The sequence below is a fragment of the Apodemus sylvaticus genome, chromosome 23, assembly GCF_947179515.1.
Source record: "Apodemus sylvaticus chromosome 23, mApoSyl1.1, whole genome shotgun sequence".
Lineage (NCBI taxonomy): Eukaryota > Metazoa > Chordata > Mammalia > Rodentia > Muridae > Apodemus > Apodemus sylvaticus.
This window is the reverse complement of record NC_067494.1, coordinates 32,494,069-32,517,328: the sequence shown is the minus strand read 5'-3', so window position 1 is coordinate 32,517,328 and position 23,260 is coordinate 32,494,069. Positions and strand designations below refer to the sequence as shown.

At 44.4% G+C, this 23,260-nt stretch overlaps 1 pseudogene; it reads left to right on the top strand.

The window, feature by feature from the left end:
- The first annotated feature begins 188 nt into the window (after positions 1-188).
- LOC127674207 (UL16-binding protein 2-like) lies at positions 189-23,022 on the top strand (annotated as a pseudogene).
- Positions 23,023-23,260: the final 238 nt, after the last annotated feature.

The following is a 23,260-nucleotide window of genomic DNA, read 5'->3' as shown; positions in this document are numbered from 1 at the left end:
ATGTCAGACTGAGACAGAGTAGGAGGAGCCTGTACAGGGTGACATTCTCTACACCACCACCAACAAATAGATATATGTGCTATTCTATATGACTGTATATAAAAGTAACTACTTCATAGCATAAAGTGATAGTTAATAATATTACTCTTATAGATTAGTTTGTATGGTACTCACTGAGTAGTCCAGCCATGGCCACATGCACACTGGAGCAGCAGAGAACTTGGAACCCGCTGGGTCCCACAGGCTGGCTGCCCCTGCAGTGTCAATCTGGCAGTGAAAGTTGGAAGGTCCAGGCAACTGTCACTCCTCAGTCACACCCTCTGATGCAGGTTCTGGGTCAGTGCTGCTCTCCACAGTGCTCAGAGAAGCTTCTCTGTGTACATCCAGAAGCTGTGGGGGGAGGAGTGTGAAATCATGATTGCTGCCTTTGACCTTCACATGACACTTTTGCACAAGAGCACTAGTGCTCACACATGCTAAGAATGTGGAGATTGTAGAGTGTAAAGTTCACTGTTGAAACACTTTGCATTTTGAAGCAGGGTCTCACTGTTTAGACTAGGCTGGCCTGGAACTCACAGGAACCCACCTACCTTTACCTGGACAGCATTAGGTTTGAAGGTGTGTGCCACCATGCCTGTCTGCTCACTGGATTTTAAGCTCTAATGGTGTGATACTAAAGGATTAGAGCTTTAAAAAGTCTGTTTCACCGAGATTCCTTTGTAAAGTTTAGCAGCATCGAGTAGATAGGCACTATTAATGTTTCTGAAGCATCACTAAAGGAAACCTGTCACATCTAAGCCTAGGAATCAGATATGGAGAACTGTTTGTTTAGTGAGGGTCAGTGATGACCACTGCAGGTCCTCCAACCTTAGCACAACTGACTCCATGATGGTAGTGTTGTCCAGGCTGTAAAACTCAGCACACAGACAGCTCCAGCCAAAATGAAAACAAAGAACTAATGCATCAAAGTCCATAGTTCTGAGAGAGTCTCTAATTGTGACAACTTTGCTTTTGGCTTCTGCTTTGGGCTAAGTCTCCCTGTTATGTCAGCCTAGAGCATGGTTTTTGTGCTTAAAAGATCTCCCTGGGCAAGACTCCCGTAGTGACTATTCCTGGTTGTCAACTTGACTATATCAGGAATGAACTACAGTCTAGAATTGGAAGGCTCACCTATACTCCTAATTTGGAGGCTCAGAGATATAAGTTTCTGAACTGGATCTTGGCATGGAGAACTTGAAGCATAGTGACTAAGACAAGGAGATCTCTGAGTTCAAGATCATTTGGGATTAAAGGCATGGATGCACACACCTTTAATCTGGGCCACACCCTCTGCTGGAGTCCCACAGGCCAATAATCTGGGCCACACACACTGTTGGAGACCTAAAGCCTTTAATCTGGGCTACACCCTCTGCTGGAGATATATAAGGACATTGGAAGAAGGAAGATTCTCTCTTGCTCTTCCTTGCCTGCTTGCCTCGTGGGACTGAGAAACTGCTAGATCCTTGGACTTCCATCCACAGCTGCTGATGATCATTGTTGGGGAGTTGGACTATAGACTGTAAATCCTTGACAAATTCCCTAACTATATAAAGACTATCCATATGTTCTGTGACTCTAGAGAACCCAAACTAATACAGCTCCATTCTACACACTGGGATCCCAAACATTCAGAATCATTAGGGCCAGCTAATGAGGATTTTCCAATGGCTGAAACACCTTTTGTAGGAAGCTAGGTACTGGAGGAAACACGGAGGGAAACTGCAATCAGGATATAAAATAGTTATCAATTAATCTTTAAAAATATTTGAGCAGTCTGTCTGCTGAATTCCCCTACAACAGTAATGTCCATCCTCCAATTTCCTTACTAGAAGGTTCTTACCACAGGTTCTGGATGTCTAATTGCTGACTTAATTCTGTAAAGGGATCTCTTTCTATTCAGATGTTTGTAAACTTTCTTCATGTGATTGGTTTACAGATGTTTAGGTTTCTGTGAATGGGTGCTATGTATATTATATAGTTTGTACTTGAAATGTTCAGAATATTTTCAGAGTATTCTCTTGTAATTATATTACTTTACAGGGTTTGGGGAGCTTCTCTTTCATTTGTGATTACAGAGTTGTAGTCTTCTTTTTGTTCTTTAGTCAGACTGTATAATGATCTGTGAAAACCAGTAAACTTTTGAAAGGATTTTTTTTCATTGAATTACTTTATTGTTTCGATTACATATTAAAATCTTTCTGAGACATATCACACCCTCATTGCTTTATATTTTGTGTGCATATCATTATTTATCCATATCCCTTTCCTTTTTTATTTCATACATGTTGATTAGCAATGTGCTGTTGGATGGGCTTGGTGGCTCATGCTCTTAATCCCAGCATTCTGGAGGCAGAGACAGGCAGATCTCTAAGTTAGAGGAAGCTCTCTGGTCCACACAGAGTTTCAGCACAGGCAGGAGTATACAGAGACACCTTGTCTTGAAAAACCAAAACAAAAGAAAGCAAGTAGAAATGTCCTGTTTGTGTTGAAAGTGCAGAGAGTGTGTCTGCAGAATACAAATGGCACATCTATGTCATATCCCCTGCCCCGAGGCTCAGGAGCCATCCTGAAGAAGGAACCCCTGATCCAGTCTTTGCGGTAGTAAGATTTCCTTCATCAGCTTAAAGATTTATTGTTACTTTATATGCTTTCATCTTCAATGCTTTTTTATTTAGCAGAAGGTGAACAGATCTGGGCCTGAAGAAATGCTGCTAAACTCAATGGAAAACAGTCAATTAGAGGAGAGGAGAGGAGAGGAGCAGACTCAGGCTGTGTCACAAGGAGCTGTGTAGACAGCAGCATACCAGGAGAGTGGCCATGGGCCCTGAGGGAATATCAGGAGAGAGGGGGGAGGGGAGGGGAGGAAGAGGGAGAGAGAAGGGGGGGGAAGAGGGAGAGGGAGAGAGAAAGGGGAGAGGGAGAGGGAGAGAGAAGATATGACACAGAAGACACTGTGCCCTTGAGAAGTTTCTTCCTGAAATTCTCTTTGTGGTGTTCGTTTTCTAGAGAGGCGTGGAAATAATATATGAAAATTGGTGTTGTATATTTTAATTTCGTGAAAACTCTAACTATAGAAGATTAAATTTGACTAAAGTACTCCTAAAACACCATTTAAACCCATAAACCTCGCTGCATAGCAGTTTCTCCATGTAACCATACTGACTCTAAATAGGTCCAAGGTAAATTACCTTGCTCAGAATTTCATTCTCTCTTCAGTTCCCTTCCCTCTCAGTAGAGCTATTGGCTGACTCAGCAGAGTCATTTGTAACCCAATCTAATATTAGAGTCTTTCATGACTATTTCCCACCATTGTGGGTGTTTTAATTGTACCTAATATTCTTCTAAAGAGATAAACATTTTTGAATTAAATCATAAAAACTATTTCATCAATAATATCTAGATGTATATGTAAAATGATTACTTTTAGCAAAAGTAACAGGAAATATTGTCCAGGTAGTCTGTTAGCTGTATCTTCAAGATTTCCTATGATTAGTACATATAATCACTTTTCATTTTAATATTGCATGACACATCATCCTATAAATGCCATCAGTCCTGTGGTTATAAGGATAACATCTTTCCTGTTAGCTAGTCTACAAAAAGTAAAATTGTTTCAATGACCATATTGAGAAAACTAACTGTGGATGTCAATAAAGTTTTTGGGAGGTTCGTTAACCAGATACAAATAGACTCTGAAAACTGATATGATCTATGTTATCATTTCACCTCATTGCAACATTAGCTAAATACTTTGCGAAAAGAGTGAACTTTGGCAAAAGATGGTAAAAATGTTATCCCTAGGAGAGAGGAAACCACGAAATCAGCATAAGGATGAGAGCATCTAACAGTTTCTATTTGGACAGTTTCGCTCCTCCTTCCTTTAAGAAATGGTGCACAAGCGTGAGGTAAGGCAAAGCCTCCCCTGATTCTGGCTCCATTATTCTCACTCACCTGCTTCTGCAGGGTCCTCACTCTCCTAGGTTGTGGCAGATTTCAGGTCCCACTGAGGTGGAACTTGTTACTCTAGGTGGCAGCCTTAAGCAGGGGGAACAGAGCATAAAATGAGGCAGACTGAAGTCTCAGGCAATAGCCAACTTTATTCAAAGCATCAGACCCTTGAGTTAAGCAAGGTCACATGAGCAAAGTTCACAGGACTGAACACAGTCACAGGGATGCCATGCTTGGAAACACTTCTTAGCCACACAAGTAAGCAGCAAGGTGTAATCTGGAGCAAACCTACTGCTGTTTACACCTGGGAGAGGCATGGAAGATCATTCCATGAACAGACCCAGGTTTAGGAGGAACACGAGGTAGAAGGCTTGTCTTAGTTTCTTGGAATTTCCTCAAAAGCTCTCAGAACTCTCCTCACAACTTGATTCATGGATTGTGTCTGACACTACCTATCTCTTCTCCAAAAGTTTCTTTCTTTCTTTCTCTCTCTCTCTTTCTCTCTCTCTCTCCCTGACTGGAAAGCTAACAACTAACTGTGAGATAGAGGAAGTGGGGGTGGGGAGATGGATAGCTACAGCCAGAGAGGTGCTGAAAGGATCCCTGGTGGGCAGCAGGAAGCTGGAGGTGTTGGGGTGGGGGTGGGGCTCCACAAAAGCAAGCACACTGCAGGCAGGGTGACTGCCTCTCTTCTCTGCCTTAGGTCCAGGTTTGATCCTGGGGATCAGTCACTCAGGAATAAGACTCATGACTGTGCTCCTGAGGAATCTGCACACCATGCACTCAGAAGCCTGGAGCTCCTGATTCTCTGTAGGTCACCACACCCTGCCTGCCCAGTGCCCTCCCTGTCCTGCCACCCTGCCCTCCCTCGCATCACTCACCCCGCCCACCTGGCACCCAGCCAACACCTTCCTGGCACTCCTATTTCTGCTCTTTGCCTTTTCCTGATCTTCACTCGATTCTCATGTTCGTGAGCTTTTCATCTTCCCGGGCTTCATGAACATCACATGCTAAGGAGCACATGACATGTGCAGCTGCGTTCCTTCCTGACTCCACCCCGCAAAGCAGTGAGACTAGTTACAAGAGCAGGGCTACACCTCAGTCTGCAGGGTGCAGGGACCAGCCTGCAAGGGCTGCAGAGCTGCTCTGAAAACATGTGGAGAAAGAGGAACTAGATAATGGAACTTCCCTACATCAAGGAGTAGGAATTGCCCTGAACTCATAGCCAAGTTTCGAAAACTTTCTGTGGTCTGGGCCATCAGCAGGACATGACCAAGACACCCCAGCCAACCCGCCTTTCAAACAGTTAAAATCGCGCCTTTGGCCACCAGGGTCTAGAGAGGAATCTATGGAGCTGGCTGCTGCTGCCAAGGTCTTTTCCTGCCACTTGGAACTGCTGTGCATGCTGTCTGTCTGTCTGTCTGTCTGTTTGTCTGTCGGTGTTTAGGGAGACAAGGTGAGTTCCAGAGATCCGATGGGGACAGCAGGGTGATAGGAGTCTGGGGCTGTGGGAGGAGAAACACAATTTGTCTGTGTTAAATGCTACCTTGTGAATTTCCAAGGCCTGGGGTGGCATAGGGTTTGGGGTAGGGGTAAGCGTGGAGGCAGGATCTGGAAGCTCACCTGTATCTGTCTTGAGCTAACCAGTGACTTCCTGGGAAAGGAACCCAAGGAGAATCCTGGGACACTGTGGTAGGACAGGATCCCTCAGCCCAGAGACCCTTTCCAGAAGATTCTAGGTCCCAAGTTCCTTCTAGTCCTCACCCCACCCCTACCTCTCTTTACCAAAACTGGCTCTCTCTTTGGAAGTTCTCTGGCCCTTTTGCTTTTTAAATTTTTTTTTTTAATTTTTTTTTTTTTTTAATTTTTTGGTTTTTTCGAGACAGGGTTTCTCTGTGTATTCCTGGCTGTCCTGGAACTCACTCTGTAGACCTGGCTGGCCTCAAACTCAGAAATCCACCTGCCTCTGCCTCCCAAGTGCTGGGATTAAAGGCATGTGCCACCACACTCTTTTGCTTTTAAACTTCTCAGTGTGCTTTAACAGATTACAGCACAGGCAACCAGCAGCTGGTCCACACATTCCCATCCCTTTCCCCGAAGTCTGTGACTTTTTGTAAAAGAGTTCATTTGTTTTTTAAGGCCAGGATAGTCTTTAACTAGAAATTCTTACCAAGATACAAGAATTAAAGGCCTGTGGCACCACATCAAGTTTTACAACTCACTTGGTGTATGTTGACCTGCCACCCAGCTCACCTCCCTTCCCTGTCCTGCCTCACTATCCCCTCAGAAAAGGGCTTTAAGCCCTTCCTTCACTGGGTGACAACACAGTTAAATGGTGCTTAGTGGGCATGTGGAGGCTTCTGCCCCTGCCCCTGGGCCTGTCTAGACTCCTTCCCCTAGATGCAGACCCAGTAATGGTGTTCATTTAGATAGAAGTTTGTTTTTCTATAAAATTTGGGTCAGGAATAATTCCAGATTGGCAAGAATATCATGTGTGCCTCTGCACCAGATACTCAGTCGATGACTAGGAGTCTCTCTCACTCCCTCTCTCTCTCTCCCTCTCTCTTTTCTATCTTTATTTCTTAGTTTTTTAAAGATTAAAATAAATTTTAGTTTCAAAAGATTATGATGATGATCATGGCCTTCATTTGCCAAATACTTATTAGACACTAAAGAATTCACATTTCATTGCTCCATTTAATTTATATAATAATCTTCAAAATTGTATACTATCATTTTTTAAAAATTGTATTTATTATTTATTTACAGTCCCGATTTCATTCCCCTTCCGGTACACATTCTTACTGTTCCATATCCTACATCTTCCCCAATAGCCCCCCCCACACACACCTCCCTGTCCCTGTCTCCCCTTCCCCAGGAGAATGTTCCCAGGCCCTATGCCCTACCCTACCACACCTCCCCACTCCCTGGGGACACCAATCTCTTCATGGTTAGGTACATCTTCTCTAATTGGGTCCAGACCTGGCAGTCCTTGGCTAAATGTGTGTTGGGAACCTCATACCAGCTGGTGTACACTGCCTGGTGGTGATCCAGTGTCTCAGATCTCAGGGGTCCAGGTTAGTTGAGACTGCTGGTCTTCTTACAGGGTCTGCCTCCTCTTCAGCTTCTTCCAGATTTTCCTTAATTTAACCACAGGGGTCGGCACATTTTGTTGGATGTAAATATCTGCATCTGACTCTTTCAGCTACTTGATGGCTCTTTTAGAGGGGAGTCATGATAGGCCCTTTTTTGTGACCACTCCATAGCCTCAAGTAATAGTGTCAGGCCTTGGGGCCTCCCCTTGAGCTTGATTCCAATTTGCACCTGTCTCTGATCCTCCTTTTCCTAAGGCTCTTCTACATTTGCGTCCCTGCCGTTCCTTTAAACAGGAACAATTATGATTGTTCTGTGTCTGGAAGTTTTTAGATTTAGTGTTTTCTTTGCCCAGTGTATCCATTTCTCCTGTGGAATTGTCCACTCCTGAGAGTCTCTCTGCCATGGCTTCTATTCTGTTGGTGAAGTTTACCTCCGTACTTCCTGCCATTTCCAGAATTCCTTCAGTTTCTGTTTTCTGTATTGGTTCTATTTCCATCGTTATGTCTAGAATAGTTTTATTGTTTCTCTTCAACTACTTTTCTTTTCTTGAATTTCATTAAATGATTTATTTATATCCTCTTTCATGACTTCTGTCATCTTCATATAGTTACTTTAAGGTCTCTAAACACTGGCAAACACAATTCCCAAGCAAAACAAGTATATCACCCCATCCATGGGTCAGGAAACACGGGATAGGAGGGGAAGAATTGGATATGAGAGCAAGATGGGGTGGAATGATGGGAAATGCTGTTCTCCAGCCCTGAGCTCACCATTGCACTGCTGAACTCTCAACTGCCCTGAGAACTAGCTTCATCACTTGTCAATACACACACACACACACACACACACACACACACACACACACAGGTAAAAGCAGAGGCAGGAGAACCTTAAAGAAAGTCATCTAGAAGGAATGGAAAGAGAGGCTGATACAATGGTTGATATGGCTAATTTATATTTTCCACATAAATGAAAATATAAAAAAACAATTTATTTTGATGACTTTCCCATCAAATGATTGCATGACACAGGTCATGTACCTATGAAAATATGAGCTAGTCTTTGTAAATACTAATGGTCATCCCTGCCCTTGCTGTAGAACCTTGGTGAAGGCAGTTTTTGAGCGTATTGACGAATATGGAATTACCCAGAAGGGGCCTAATTCTATGATCTCTGTGAGATTCAGATCATTTACCACAAGTGCCAGTGTCCTCACACCAAAAGAAATGTCTTCCATGGTTGAAACTGGCTATAATCAAATGTTGTAATGCCTGACAAAGTCTGGAGTAATCTCTGTAGTGTGTAGGACAGGGTCACATACTTGCTGGTTGTATTATATGAGGCCAAATAGAATGCCCTTCACTTGAGAGCCTTAAGGGCCTGGAGGGTTTTGGCACTGATTAATAAGCTAGCTATTTCAAAAACTGACTGTGCAATGGTTCAAAGCATTACGTCCCCAGATGGCTGTCACCTATATATAACATGGAGGCCTAAAGAAAACATGGAAGAAGGAAGGTCTCTCTTTGCCTGCTTCTCTCTACTCTTGCTAGCATGTTCCTTTATTCACTGGGATTGTAATTTACTTCCTTGGAATTTTCACATAGATGGAAAACTAGCTGAGACACTCAGCCTCATAAACTGGACAATTTTTTGGTTCTTGAAATTTCAGTACATTCACACCAAGGTTGAACTAGCTAGATTATGGTATGTAAGGCATTCAAAAAAATCACGTGTATATGTGTATATATAAATGCATTTTATGTATATATACATGTATATACATGTATATGCAGTGTATACAGCTATGTGTATAAACACATATGTTTATGTGTTTGTAGTATGTATGTTTGTGGTGGCTATTCTTGGTTGTCAACTTGGTTCCACTTGGAATTAACTAAGATCCAAAACCGGGCCACACATGAAAGGGATTTTGAACTAATTTGTAGTGTAATGTCCAACTCTAAGCCATATATTTAATGTTGGAAAGCACATCTTTAATCTTAATCATATACACTTATTAGTTAATCCATTTTAACCTGTAATTGAGGCCTGGAGAGATGACATGTTGTTTTAGGAGCACTGGCTGCTCTCACAGAAGTCTGAGGATCATTAATTCTCAGCACCCACCTGCGGTTCGCCATCACCTACAACTATAGTGGCCAAAGATCCTCTGACCTTAGTCAGCCCTGAATTTTATACACAACTGAAATCATCCAGTGACATTGTTTGTATGTATGGGTTTGTGTTAGCTCAGGGCAGCATAAGTTCAAATTTATAACCTTTTGGCGATTTTATGAACTGAAAACAAAACTCACATACTCTCTCGTTTTATAAAAGCAATTTAAATTATAGTTTGTATAATCATGCATTCTATACCACAAACTCTTTTCTAAAGGAGGAAGACAAATACATCAAATTATAGTCTTGGCTAACAGGTTGACCTAAAGATCAAAGGGCACAGGATGTATTACATTAAAGGAAGAAAATGAAAACCCTCCAAAGACAACAGAGATAATTGTGCTTAAAATGTGTTTCACTGGGGGTTAGGGATGGGGAGGGGGGTCATTCACATCACCAAAGAGAAGTTAACACTAACAAGAGGGCAGACAGCATTAACTTCTCTGTGAGTTCTTGGCCACAAGTTTCCAAGCCAGTATGCATGAGGGGAGGGCACTGTGGTGACTCAGAGGCAACAATCACTAGTCATGTCATTTCACTGCTGCAAACTCCAGGCTGCTTTTATCATAAAGCTATCAGACACAGGGAGGAGAAGGGCTGAGAGCAGAGTGCACACACCTTGGAATACCAAATTCCTTTTTGGTGCTACAAGGCATTTGGATCAGGGACTCCCACAGTGGAAACCAGAGGCAGGTGAATTGGAGTGTCCTAGGAGAGACTTAGAAAAGTAATTGGGAACTCAGAATGTGGATTAGAGACTGGGTGTCCCATGTGCAAAGGTAGGTGTCAGGATCTGCTTGAACACACAGCCCAGATTTCTGTTCCATGGTATCCAGTGCAGTCAGCACCCTGCAACAGCTACTTGGGCTTTGCTGTCTCTTGGCAGTTCAAGTCACCCCAGGATCCTGCAGGTTCTGAAAAAAGAGCCATGGCCTGGGAGGGAGACCCCAAACTCAGTCATTACACACAGGCTCTGCTGTTCCACTCAGTTGTTCTACTGCTCTGCCTGTGTGGATGCCTGGTGGGGTGTAGAGGTGATCGGACTCAGGAGCCTAGCACAGGGACCAGCAATGAGGGCCCTGAGCCCTGGTTGGCCAGACTGTCTAAAATTAGTGCCCAGGTTCCCATGGGTAGTTCTCTACAGCACGATACTCGGAAACTATTTTTGAGACAATGCCCCACCTTTTAATTCCCAGATCACAAATAGAAAAGGTGACAAGAAAAGTCACTGCTGTAGAATCAAAAGGACTTCAAGGAATCAGAGCAGGAGAGCAGTTCTGTCTGCAGTGATACATACTGAACTCAATGTGAACCATGGAGTAGCCAGTGGTCACTTGGTGTCAGTGGGTAAGGAAGGGTCAATGGTACCCAAGTCATAGCAATTGAAATGGTGATAGACTGGACAAATCTGCAAGCAACACCCAAGAGCAGAGCAGTTGAGCTTCTGTGGATGCAGCATCTTAACATGGACAGATGCCTCCACAGTGGCAGGCCTTGTAGCTTGACTGCAAATGAACTTGGGAAAACTTGATAGGGCCCAATTCAGACTGTTTCTAGTGATCTATTGTTCTATGGGAGAAGACTCAATCTCCTACATTAGTGTGATGAGGTGGCTGAAAGGATTGTGTGTCCCAGAACTAGACATGCCCTTGATTATCAGGGTGATTAAGCACTGAGACAGATAATGAGATTCTGAGTCCAATAAGATCCATGACATAAGAGGACTTCAAATGCTGAGGGTCAAAAAGTGTTCCTGAGGGAAGATTGTGCACAACTAGGTCCTAACTATGTGCTTATTAATATATCTTAAGAGAGTTGATTATGAGATCTGAGATATGTCTCAGTTGGAAAGAATATTCTACAACAATGGGTTGATCATCTAGAGGATGGAGGCTCAAAACCCACAATTCTCTAGTTGGCCCCCAACTCTCTGTCATTCCAGTTCTGATGTCTAAATCCTCTACACACTGCATGTACATGGCGCCCATACATTAATGTAGGCAAGATCAGAGAAAAATAAGTGAGTAAATAAATAGTTTGTAAACATTGTTAGGTTGATCTGGTTGGGTAAATGGGAAGGCGACAGGTACGCCATAGGGAAGGGGAAGGAGGAAACACAGAAGGTGGGAAGGAGGTAAAGGAGAATTGCAGGATAAAGTTGATACCATGGGGAAATAAGAAAAAGGAGGGAGGGAGGGAGGGAGAAATGACAGTGTGGATGCTGAAAAAGCCACAAGGAGTCACACTTTCAGCATATGAAAACAGGTATATGTTTATAATGGAGCTTTTCTCCTCTGAGTTTATAGCACTCTCCCCAATATGCTAAATACCAGCAGATGCAACCCGAAGTAAGAGATGAATTCTTTAAATTGTTGGTTGGGCTGACTAAGAGACTTCCAAAACATCCAGACTATTGTTGTTGCCAGTAAAAAATTGGAAGTTTGGTCTCTATTGCTGAAGACACCATACAGTTTGGACAGGGGTCATGAAGCCTTTTAGCTGGAACTGACCTGAAAACCTCCTCACTGAGGACTTTGATGGAACCAAAGGTACCATACAAGTTTCCAAGTAGTGAAGGAACCAACAGTCCCACCAGACAGCATAACTATGAGCCACAACAGTGACCAGCATGGCATGATACCCTTGAATGTGCATTAGAGGCACAAATACCTTGGTGGTAGCCAGTAGATGTCTCAATGAACTTGAGTCTTGCTCAACAAGAGGGAGCCAATGGCTGATTCTGGAAACCTAGCTAACTATTCTGTGCTAGTATAATCATGATTTTTGGAGGAGAATCTACAACCACTACTTTACTAAACCAGAATAATGTCTAGCATCAATCTATGAACTTTGTCCTTATATACAGGTATTGTAGTCTTTAACCCTCATCAGGAAACTTCTCTTTACAACAGAGAGCACTAGAGAAAACCACAACTAATCCTATGCAGAATTGTGCAGTCCAGTCCTGTTTTACTTAGGATATCCATTGCTGTGAAGGGACATCACAACCAGGGCAACTCTTATAAAGGAAACAATCCTCTAGGTTGTCTTACATTTTCAGAAGTTCAGTTTATTATCATCATGGTAGGAATCATGAAAGTCTCTAGGCTGATATGGTGCTGGAGAAGGAACTGGGTGGGAGTTCTTCATTTTGACCTAAGTTCAGCCAGAGAAGTCTTTCTCTTCTGCAGGCAGCCAGAAGAAAGGTCTCTGAAGAACTGTGTTGTGCTCACCCCCACAGTGTTACACTGCCCCCAACAAAGCCGCACTTCCTCCAATAATGCCACACTTCCTAACAGTGCAAATCCCTATGAGCCTACATATTCAGATCACCAATGAGTACATCTACAGACCTCTCCTACACCTAAGGCTCAGAACACATTGTAGACAAAAAAACAGAAAGAGTCTAAGAGCCTGTGGATCAGGGACTTTGCTGTGAATTACATCAGAAGCTATACAGGTGAAGACTCACAAACCAGATGGCTTAATATGAACTGAACCAGGAGCAATCCAGTGTCCACACCAAAGTGCTGAGGTGAAGGGAGCACCTTCACAAAGAACTACAGGCAAATGAGCAATGCTTTGAGGAGGAGAGGTGGCCCTGCACAGAAAATAACACACAAATTGATTGTCCAGAGTCAACTGGTCAGTCCTAGAAACGCACATATGAGTGACATTACATAGACTCAGCAGGTTCTGCTTGGAAATACATATGTCCATATAAATTTATATATACTAATATAATAGCAATGGACAGGAAAAGAGTCCATGAATTTGAAAGAGGTCAGAGAGGTGTCCATGGGAAGTTCCTGAGGGAGTAAAAGGAAGGGGAAAGTGTTCTAATTAAAAAAACAATGGCAAAAATTAATTAAAAATAATTATATTTCTATCTTTCCTGAAATTTGAGGAAATCTTTATTTATAGAGATTATATTGAAGAGTTTCACTGATCCCCTATGTGATATTGAAATGAAAACTGGACTATTGCTAGGGGAAGGAGTCAATGACCCAAAAGGTACTACAACCCCATCATAAGAATAATATCAATGAACTGGACCACTCAGAGCTCCCAGGGACAAATCCACCAACCTAAGAGTCATGGAGGGATCCAAGACTCCAGATACATATGTAGCAGAGGATGGCTTTATCTGACATCAAGGGAAAGGGAGGGAGGTTTGATGCCTAGAAGTAGGGGGATGCTAGAGGAGTGAAGTGTGAGGGGGTGAATGGGTGGAGAAGCACCCTCATAGAGGGAAAGGTGAGTGGGTGAGGGGGAATAGCATGGGATGAGGGGGTTGGTGGATGGCTAACCAGGAAGTGAAATATCATTTGAAAACTAAAAAGAAACACACACACACACACACACACACACACACACACAAACAGGGCCATTATCCAGCTGTACTTTTTTTTTTCCTTATTTTTTTAATTGGGTGTATTCTTTATTTACATTTCAAATGATTTCCCCTTTTCTGGATCCCCATTCCCTGCAAGTCCCATAAGCCCTCTTCCTTCCCTCTCTTCCTCCATCTACTCCTTCCCACTTCCATGTTCTGGTATTCCCCTATACTGTTGCATTGAGTCTTTCCAGAACCAGGGGCCCCTCCTCCGTTCTTTTTGGACATCATTTAATATGTGGATTATTTCCTGGGTATTCCAAGTTTTTAGGTTAATATCCATTCATCAATGAGTGCATACCATGATTGATTTTTTGACACTGGGTTACCTCACTTAGTATGATGTTCTCCAGCTCCATCCATTTGTCTATGAATTTCATGAATTCATTGTTTCTAAAGGCTGAATAGTACTCCATTGTGTAAATATACCACATTTTTTTCCCATTCCTCCACTGAGGGACACCTGGGTTCTTTCCACCTTCTGGCTACTACAAATAGGGCTGCTATGAACATAGTGGAGCATGTGTCCTAATTACATGCTGGGGAATCCTCTGGGTATATGTCCAGGAGTGGTATAGCAGGGTTGTCCAGAAGTGCCATGCCCAGTTTTCTGAGGAACCTCCAGACTGATTTCCAAAGTGGTCCATGGGAAGTTCCATCTTACAATCCCACCAGCAGTGGAGGAGTGTTCCTCTTTCTCCACATCCTCTCCAGCACCTCCTGTCTCCTGAGTTTTTGACCTTAGCCATTCTGACTGGGTATTTTTGATTTGCATTTCCCTAATGATTAATGCTGTTGAACATTTCTTAAGCTGTTTCTCAGCCCTCCGAAGTTCTTCATGTGAAAATTCTTTGTTTAGCTCGGTCCCCCATTTTTTAATGGGGTTATTTGGTTCTTTGGGTTCTACCTTCTTGAGTTCTTTGTATATATTAGATATTAGCCCTCTGTCAGATTTAGGGTTGATGAAGATCCTTTTCCAATCTGTTGGTTGACGTTTTGTCCTTTTGACAGTGTCCTTTGCCTTACAGAAACTTTGCAGTTTTATGAGATCCCATTTGTCAATTCTTGATCTTAGAGCATAAGCTATTGGTGTTCTGTTCAGCCCAGGGGAGGGAGCAGCCCATGTTCACAGTCAGTAAATGAATTTGAGTTGCAAGTCAGTCTGCTCAGAGTACACAGTGTTGAGGGAGGAAAGAAATACACTGTATCAGGAAGCCTTTTCATTTGATTAGTGAGTTAGATAACACAATTATATTCAACAACCACCTGAATGCTAAGTCTGCTCACACATACTAAGTGAGAATGTGTGCACACACAGACCACGAGGTAGCTGAAATCACCATTGAGAACCAGTACTTCCTCTGCTTCAGACTGGTTGTCCCTGGTGCACAGTGTCTAATCCACAACTCAGGAATTTTCTCAGAATTGAGCAGTAACAGGTGAATGGTATGAGAATTAGGGCTGGTAGGTTTTCCCTGTAGGACCTTCCATCTGCTCTGTGGAGCACCATGTCTGCCCCCCACCCAGTGTCATTCCATCCCTGATGCTCCCCTCTTCTAGGAGCCCACTTCTGGGCTCCCAGGGTTGTCTGTCTGCTGTGCACCCGAAGCTGCCAGGCTCTTGTGCTTCTTCTGCAACTCCCTGTGGTCGCCTGCCCCCTGCTTCTGTCCTGAGACCACAGCTGGGTTCCTGTCTTCATGGTTCCCAGCCCTGGTGGCTGCCACTGTCTCACTGTGAGGCTTGCATTGAAACTGCTGCCAGCTCTGCAGCTTTTCCTCATGCAGGATGTCGAACTGGTCTGTCTGGTCCTCCAGCAGCTGATGGAAGTGGTTAGCCAGGACCCATCTGAATGTTCCCACAGTGGCTCACAGGGTCCCCAGGGACCCCTTCACGATGCCACTGATGCTGGCACTAAGCTGCCTAGATCGTGAGCTGCATGAGTGTTTTTTTCTGTTTCTACAACATGTGCATGCAGTGTGTGCAGAGGCCAGAAGCCAGCCTGGAATCACCAGGAGCAGCAGTCACAGAGCTGCTCTGTCAGTGCTGGAAGTCCAACCTGGGTCCTTTAAAAAGGCAGTGGGTGCTCTTAACTTCTGAGCATTTTTCAGACCTCAGAAACTGCTTTTAATTGGAAGAAAACTGTGATTGCAGAACTTTCTAGAAGGTCTTAGGTTGTGCTGTCACAGAGCTAAGTAGAAAAGCACCAGCCTTCCTTCCCCACAAGACAGTAACTGTGTGAGGCATGGGTAGGGGGGTAGGGATGAAGTGGGGGTGGGGAGTTTGGGAGAGGGAGGAGGGGAGGGAGAAAGGAATGGTGTGATGGGAAGGGCAAATGAGTCTGTGATGGAGGAGAAATGAAACAGTGGAAGGGAAGCATGGTGGGAAGTGAGGAAGAGTGGCTGGGGGTCCCAGGGATCCGAGAAGGGAGGGTGCAGAGCTAGACTGAGGGTGATGTGAAGGTAGAGAAGAATCTGGGGAAGAGGCTGGAACAAAGATTTGGTGACCAAGGGAACTCCATGAAGTACTCAAGGCTGTGGGTGTGGCCCCAATAAATGATTCAAACACTGGTCCCTCATTTCAGAGGCACCTGTTCAAGTCACCAACTTAATTCTTTCTTCTCCTTTCCTGAAGCTGTTTCCAAGATTCCCTGCAGGTGAGTGAGATGAAGAAGGGACCGAGGGTGAAGCATGGGAGTTTTGAATGATGTTGTCCTCAGGACTGGGTTCACAGTTGTAATCTCCACAGGACCCAGTGTGAGAGGGGCCACAGTTCACAGGGATTGAGTTTCCAAGCCACAAGGCACAGAAGCAATCCCCAAAGAAACTTGAGGAAAAGTGGATTGGGTGGATGCTTGGTCAGAGCACAGAAAGCCTGAATTCACAGCCAGGTGCCTGGAACTCTTGCATAATCTGCCCTGGGGCTACATCAGGGAGACTCTAAGGACTTCCCCATTCTCTTGCCAACAGCAGTAACAGCATTTGTGGAAAGAAAACATGGCAAGGCAGCAGTCACCAAGAGCAAACATTCTCTGATTCTGAAGCTTTTAATTCTACTGAGCTGTGGATCCACCATGCTGCTGGCTGGTGAGTTCCCAGGGCCTACATGGAGCAGGGTTGGTGCAAGGAACAGGGATGTGGCTTATGTCAAGAAGTTCCCAGGCCTGGGTACCAGAAGCTCCAGGGCTTCCTTCAGCCTTCAGTCCAGCACCTCAGTGACTAGGAACCCTGGCTCTCCCAGACCCAGGCTTCAGTGGATTGAAGAAGTTAAGAGAAAAGCTACAGCGTGGGGGCGGGGCAGGAATGAAGAACTCAGGCAGCAGAAGGGAGTACATGGAGAAGCCTCCAGCACCATCTGGTCTGTAGGAAGCCTAAACCCTGGCAACAGGATTGGTATTTTGAGGGCAGTGCAAAACTAGGAGGCAGTCTCAGACAGGTCCCTGGACCTAAGGCAGCCTGTGCTATAGACACTGCCATCCCAAGGGATTCCTCCCAAGCCCTCCACCATTCAGGGAGCTCTTTGTACTTGACCTTTCTTCCCACTTCCCATGGTATTTGTGCAGCAGATAACAGTAGAGACTTCCAGGGAAAAAGCAGCCACCACCACTCTCAGTCTTACTATTTTTCCTCCTCCCTTCTTTTGTTCTGTTTTATAATGTTTGGAGGCCTCACTCTATCACCACATGAGAATCTGAAACAAACCCTCTCTCCTTTGGTACCAAGAGCTGGGATTACAGTGTGTGAGTGACAGCAGGCTCAGCCTCAATGCCCACATGGCTCATGAGTCATCAGCCTGCTTGGCTCCCTTCCCTGCCCATCTAGCCTTCCCCACTTGTCCATCCACAGAATAATGTCCTTTAGACCCTCGTCCACCATGAGGCATATCTGTGCTGATGCCTGAGTAGACCTCAGCTAATGTGGAGGTGGAAAGTCTTGTCCTCTGTGGAAGAGCCTGACAATGGTACTGGGTGGGAACCTATGGAAGCTTCTGCCCTTGGTCCTAGTCCCAAGAAATATATCTCCTAGGTAAATGGCATCAGATAATGGAGTCAGTAGGCAGGAGAGGGTTCTTTTTTGTGTAAATGGAAGACACTGAATCTTCACTGTCTTTAGGCAAGGTATGCTGTATATCCCCGCATCATCTACTCAATTCTGCATTTGCTTTGACAGAGGCAGAAGACAACAAGCTGATGAAAGTGTAGCGATTTGTCCTCTAACCCAGATTAGAGTTTTTTTGTATGGACCAGTATTGGTGCCCATCCCCCCAGAGTGTCTTCAAGAGGTCTGTGAAAGCTGCTTCTGTCCCAGGCAGCAGTGGGTTCTCTACTGCCTGTGTCTTCTGGGTCATCTAGAAATGGCAGGAGGAAGCCCTGGGTTTAAGGCCTCTTCACTTCTCCATTGCTACCCAGTGGATTCCTAGGCTCCCATGGAACACAGAAAACTCTCCTTGATGCCTCAGATTCTTGCTGAGGGAAAGGAGGCAGCTGACTTGAGAACTGACCTTAGTCACTTTATCAAGATAAGATTTACTGCCTTCTAGGGAGCAGGAGATGTTCTGTCAGAAAAATGTACTTGTCTCTCCCTCCTACAGCAATCTTAACACACAAGTGATTTCTTATGTTCCTGCAGCAATGTCACATTCTGGTATATCTTGCCTGACTATGACCTGTTCACCTAATACTGAAATGAGAAAGAGTTCAGATCATGATGCCTTTCCTGATAGCCTACAACCAGAAACTTCTCTCTCTCAGAGTCCAATACCATGGCAGGGGCCATTTTGTAATGGAGAGCATTTTCTCTGCAGCAGGAGGGTCATGGTGTCTTCTGCCCAAGAAAGGTCATTCTCCAGTTAGGAACTGCCATGAACTCCAGCCAAGGGACATTTTTCTCGCACTGGCACCTCAGGCTGACAGATTACCTGGCTCATGGGTCCCTTGCGGCATGTGTACCCTTCCTTTTCAAAGATGCTTTCTCTCTGGCTGCTTTCAACCATCAAGAACACAATGTAGCAGGTGTAACACAGATTTTCTGGCCTATAAACACTCCAGTACTTATATGATAATGGTATTAGTTACTTTCTACTGCAGTGATAAGACACATGACCATGGTAACATACAAAAGGAAGAGTTTGAGAAGACTTATAATTCACAAGGACAATATCATCTCACAGCAGGGGAGCATTGCAGCAGGCAGACATGGTGGCTCCAGTAGCAAGTTGAGGCTCTACCTATTTTTACTTGCGTTTGTTTTGGAGGCAAAGTCTCACTGTTCAGTTCTGGTTGATCTAGAACTATGTAGACCAGCCTGCCTCAAACCCATAAAAAACCACGTGACTCCACCTCTCAAGTGCTGGAATTAGAGCCATGTGAGATAATGCCCATCTGGGAGACAACATCTTAAACCTCAAGCAAGGTCCAGAAATGAGTAAATGGGAATGTCTGTCACGTATGTCACTAGAACAACACAATGCCAGTTCATACTGGTGACTTACTTTTTTCAGCAAGGCCACACCTCCTAAACCTAAACAAACATGTAGAAACGTCCAGCTTCTACAACTTCGGGCAAATGTATTCCTCTATAGAGTAGAGTTTCATTCAAAATAACACACCACACATTAATATTAGAGTGTAGGGGTTCATACCCAAGTTACAGAGCAGTAAATGAAGCAACTCAGAGAGAAAGAATTCACATACTGTGGGGATGAGTGCTCTCTGCTTATTGGGACCTGATCTGCCCGCCTAGGATGTCAGTTGGGATCTGTCTTTGAGGTGGTTCAGTTTAAAAGGTTTATTACATTTATACATATGAGCGTTTTGTATGTATGTATGTATGTATGTATGTATGTATGTATGTATGTATGTGTATATGTATGCATGTATGCATGTTCAGCACACATGTCCCTGGTACCCTTGGAGGCCAAAAGAGGACATCAGGTCTCCTGGAACTAAAGCTGTAGGCAGTGGAGAGCCACCATGTGTTGTTCCTGAGAATCACCCTGGATCCTCTGCAAGGGCAACAAGTGCCCTAACTGATGCTTCACCTTTCTAACTCCAATGCTTCAGTTTCACACCATGAGCACAGGAGCCTGGGGTTGTCCTAGGACAGGAGCTCTAAGATTCTTTACCATCTGTTTTGTCTTTAATATTTTAAATCCAGCCACTAATGTGTGGACTAACCATCCATCTATTTTTAGTCTCTTGTGTTCTGTTAGCCATAGTCCTCTTAATCAGTCAGGCATCTGTTGTTGTACCCTTTACACATCAGAGGACCACTGTCCTTGATGTTACTGTCTCCTGACCACTGCACATGATGGGATTTTCTGTACCACACTGCTGGGATTTCAGGTTAGAGATGCAAATACTTACTACCCCACCCAGCCTTCAACAATCAGCACCCTCCCTGAGTTTCTCACCATGCTAATGTCCTTCTCTCTGGTCATTCTGTTTTTGTTTTTGTTTGTTGAGACAAGGTTTCTCTGTGTAGCCCTGGCTGTCCTGTAACTCACTTTGTAGACCAGGCTGGCTTCGAACTAAGAAATCGTCCTGCCCCTGCCTCCCAAGTGCTGGGATTAAAGGCATGTGCCACCACTGTCCAGCACTCTGGTCTTTCTAAATATGCTTCTGAACAAGGGTCTCCAGCATCTCACAGTGCAGCATGGGCTCTTCACATTTCCCCAGAAATGTTTGCTTTTACATTCATCTGAGACCATGAATATCTCTGAGATTTTTTTTATCTCCACTCTTTAAATACCATATTTAACCATCTTAGATTTTCTCTGCTATTGGTGCTGTTCTTGTAGTGAGGACCATCCTCTGACCAGTTCCAGAAAATCATCCTTGGAATGCTACATTAGGTCCAGAAGAGCTGGCATTGTCTTGTTCTAGTTCCCTTCTGTTGCTATGATAAGACACTCTTCTCAAAAGGAACTTAAGGGAGAAACTGATTTATTAGATGCCTCCTCAAAGTTGTAGTCTGCCATGGAGGGAAGTCAGGACAGGATCTCAGAGGCAGGCTCACTTGCTATTCCACAGAGCTTTACCTATGGCCAAGGAACTTACTTCCTGGCTGGAAAGGTGGAACAGGGAACAGAAAAGGATAGTAGCTGCAGTCTGGATCACGAGCTCATGAATAGCTAGATTTCCTATCCATCCAGAGACCACTTGACCAGAGAATGATAATGTCCACATTAATATAGGCATTCTTATATCATTCACCATCAAAAACAGTCTCATTAGATGAGATTAATAGACCCATTTCTTAGGAGACTCTAGGCTGGATCACACTGACAGTTAAAACTTGTTATAGATGTTCAATCGATGATGGGGAAGTACAGATAAGAAAAACTGTCTCCATGCAACTTCAGTAACACCCCTGCCCTGCTCCCCTGTGACCCAGCATCCTCACACACCATCCTGTCTCCTCACAATCTATGTGGGCAGCTTCTGGAGACTCTCCAGAGTAAACATATGTGGAATAGACAGCCTTAAATTTCTCACCTTGACTGACAGTAGCCAGGGCTAACAAGATTATATAATAACAGACAGGTGGATCGTCCAGATGAAGAGCAGGAGAGAATGAGCAAGACTTAGCACAGTGAAGATTGGTCAGGGATTCCTTCTGGTCTCCAACCTGTCAAGTCACTTTTCCAGAAGATCCCAAGGTAGAGAACATCTCTGAGTCCCTTGATTCCTTCCACTAACCGCACTGAATGTTTCTTCCACAGAGACTGCTACTCTCTGCTGCAGTTTCAGTGTTAGCAACTCAGTGTCTGGACTGCCGAGCTATGAAGTCGAAGGCCAAGTGAAGACATAGCATTTCTTTCTGAGCAGAAATAATAAATGTCATGCCACTGGTGTTCTTCTGAACAGACTCAATGCCACAGAGATCTGTGAAAAACAGTTTCACAGTCTAAAAAGACAAGTTGATCACTTGCAAGATATGCTGTACCAAATACAGGGGAAGAATAAGGCAATTACAGGTAAGTTTCAAATGGCTTCATAGAGCTGGGACTGTAGCTCAGTGGAAGAGTTCTTGCCTAGCATGCATGAGGCTCTAGGTTCCATCCCCACTGCTACAAAATTAGTAAAAGAACATATCAGATGCCCCATGAAGGAAAGAACAGAATTTGTAACAGGTTGGGGACATTCATTGTTTGTGTGAACAAACAAAATGAACCAGTATTAGTCCCACCTAAGAGGTCCATTATCAGGGGCAAAATGTGGAGGATAAAGCCAGATAAGGATGGGAAAAGGGGAGGTAGGCAGATAGGATTAAACAACACCAGAGACTGATCTCTTTCCAATGTGCACAGAGCCCCAGACTCTGCAGTGCATCAAGTGTGGCTGGTGTGCAGAAGATGGATGTTTCAGGGGATCCTGGAAGGTACGCCTCAATGGAAGCATCATATTCCATGGTGACACTAAGAAAAGGCTTCACATCTATTCCGGAGACAACTGGACAAAAGAGATGTGGATGATATCAGAAATATGAATGACTTCGTAAACCAGACCTCACACGGTGAACTCAAGAACAAGTTTAAGGAGTCTATGTTGCAGTGTAAAGAAAACCTGGTGCCTACAGGTAACTGGGAAGAGGGGGGTAAATCTTTCTGCAGATGTGGAGAGTCTGTCCGTCGGTCTATCTGCTCTCTCTCGATCTCCCTCACTTTCTCTGTGTGTGTCTGTCTGTGTTGTGTATATGTCTCTGTTGTGTGTATGTCTGTGTGTATTCCTGTGTGCATGAGCATTTGTGTCCATGTATCTATCTGTGCGTGTGTGTGTACATGTGTATGTGATGTATTCCCCATGAGTCTTTGCGTTAATGAATTCTTTCCATCTCTGATTTCCCTCCTTATCCTCTCCTGTCTCACTCACTGTGTTCACACTGGTCACTGTCCTCGTGTCTCTCCACTCTCACAGACTGAGCATCCTACTCCCTGCCTTCTCCTCAGTCTAGAATGCTGTTGCCCTCTTCTCAACCAATCTCTCTTCTTCCCTTCACCCTCTCACGGGTCAGCTCCTCTTCTGCCAACAGGAGAGATAAGGCCCCATCATTACCCTGCTCCCTTTCTTACATGAGTCTGTTGAGGTCAGGGACATGGTTTTTCCCTTCCAAGTGAGGACCCACACAAATACCTGTTGCACAATAAAGTGGTTGCAACCCTGTGTGTTATAGAATTTCCGGAGGATAGCGAAGCTGAGGTAAGATTTGTCCATATTTGAGTCCTATTCAGAGACTCAACTTTTTTTTTTCATTTTAGCCTTACCAATCATTACTGCACATGTGGACAAATCTGCAACCTGGGAGTGTATGTCCAATCCCTCTATTCTGCTGATAATGCTCAGCTGCTTCCTCCTGTATGTTTTCTGAGGAGAATCATTGACAACGACAGGTACTGGGCACAATGTTGGACATGGAGGAAGGGACAGAGGGGTGAGGACTGAGGAAGCAGGAGTGAGTGAGTTCCAGGAGTCCTGTTCTGGTCCCTCAGTTGCAGAGTCTTACTGAGACAGGAGGCAGGAGACCCAGAGTTCGGGTCACCTGCTAGCAAAGGCTTGTGCATGCTCATCCTGGACCGGAGAGGAATTGTTCACAGAGTAGAGGAAAA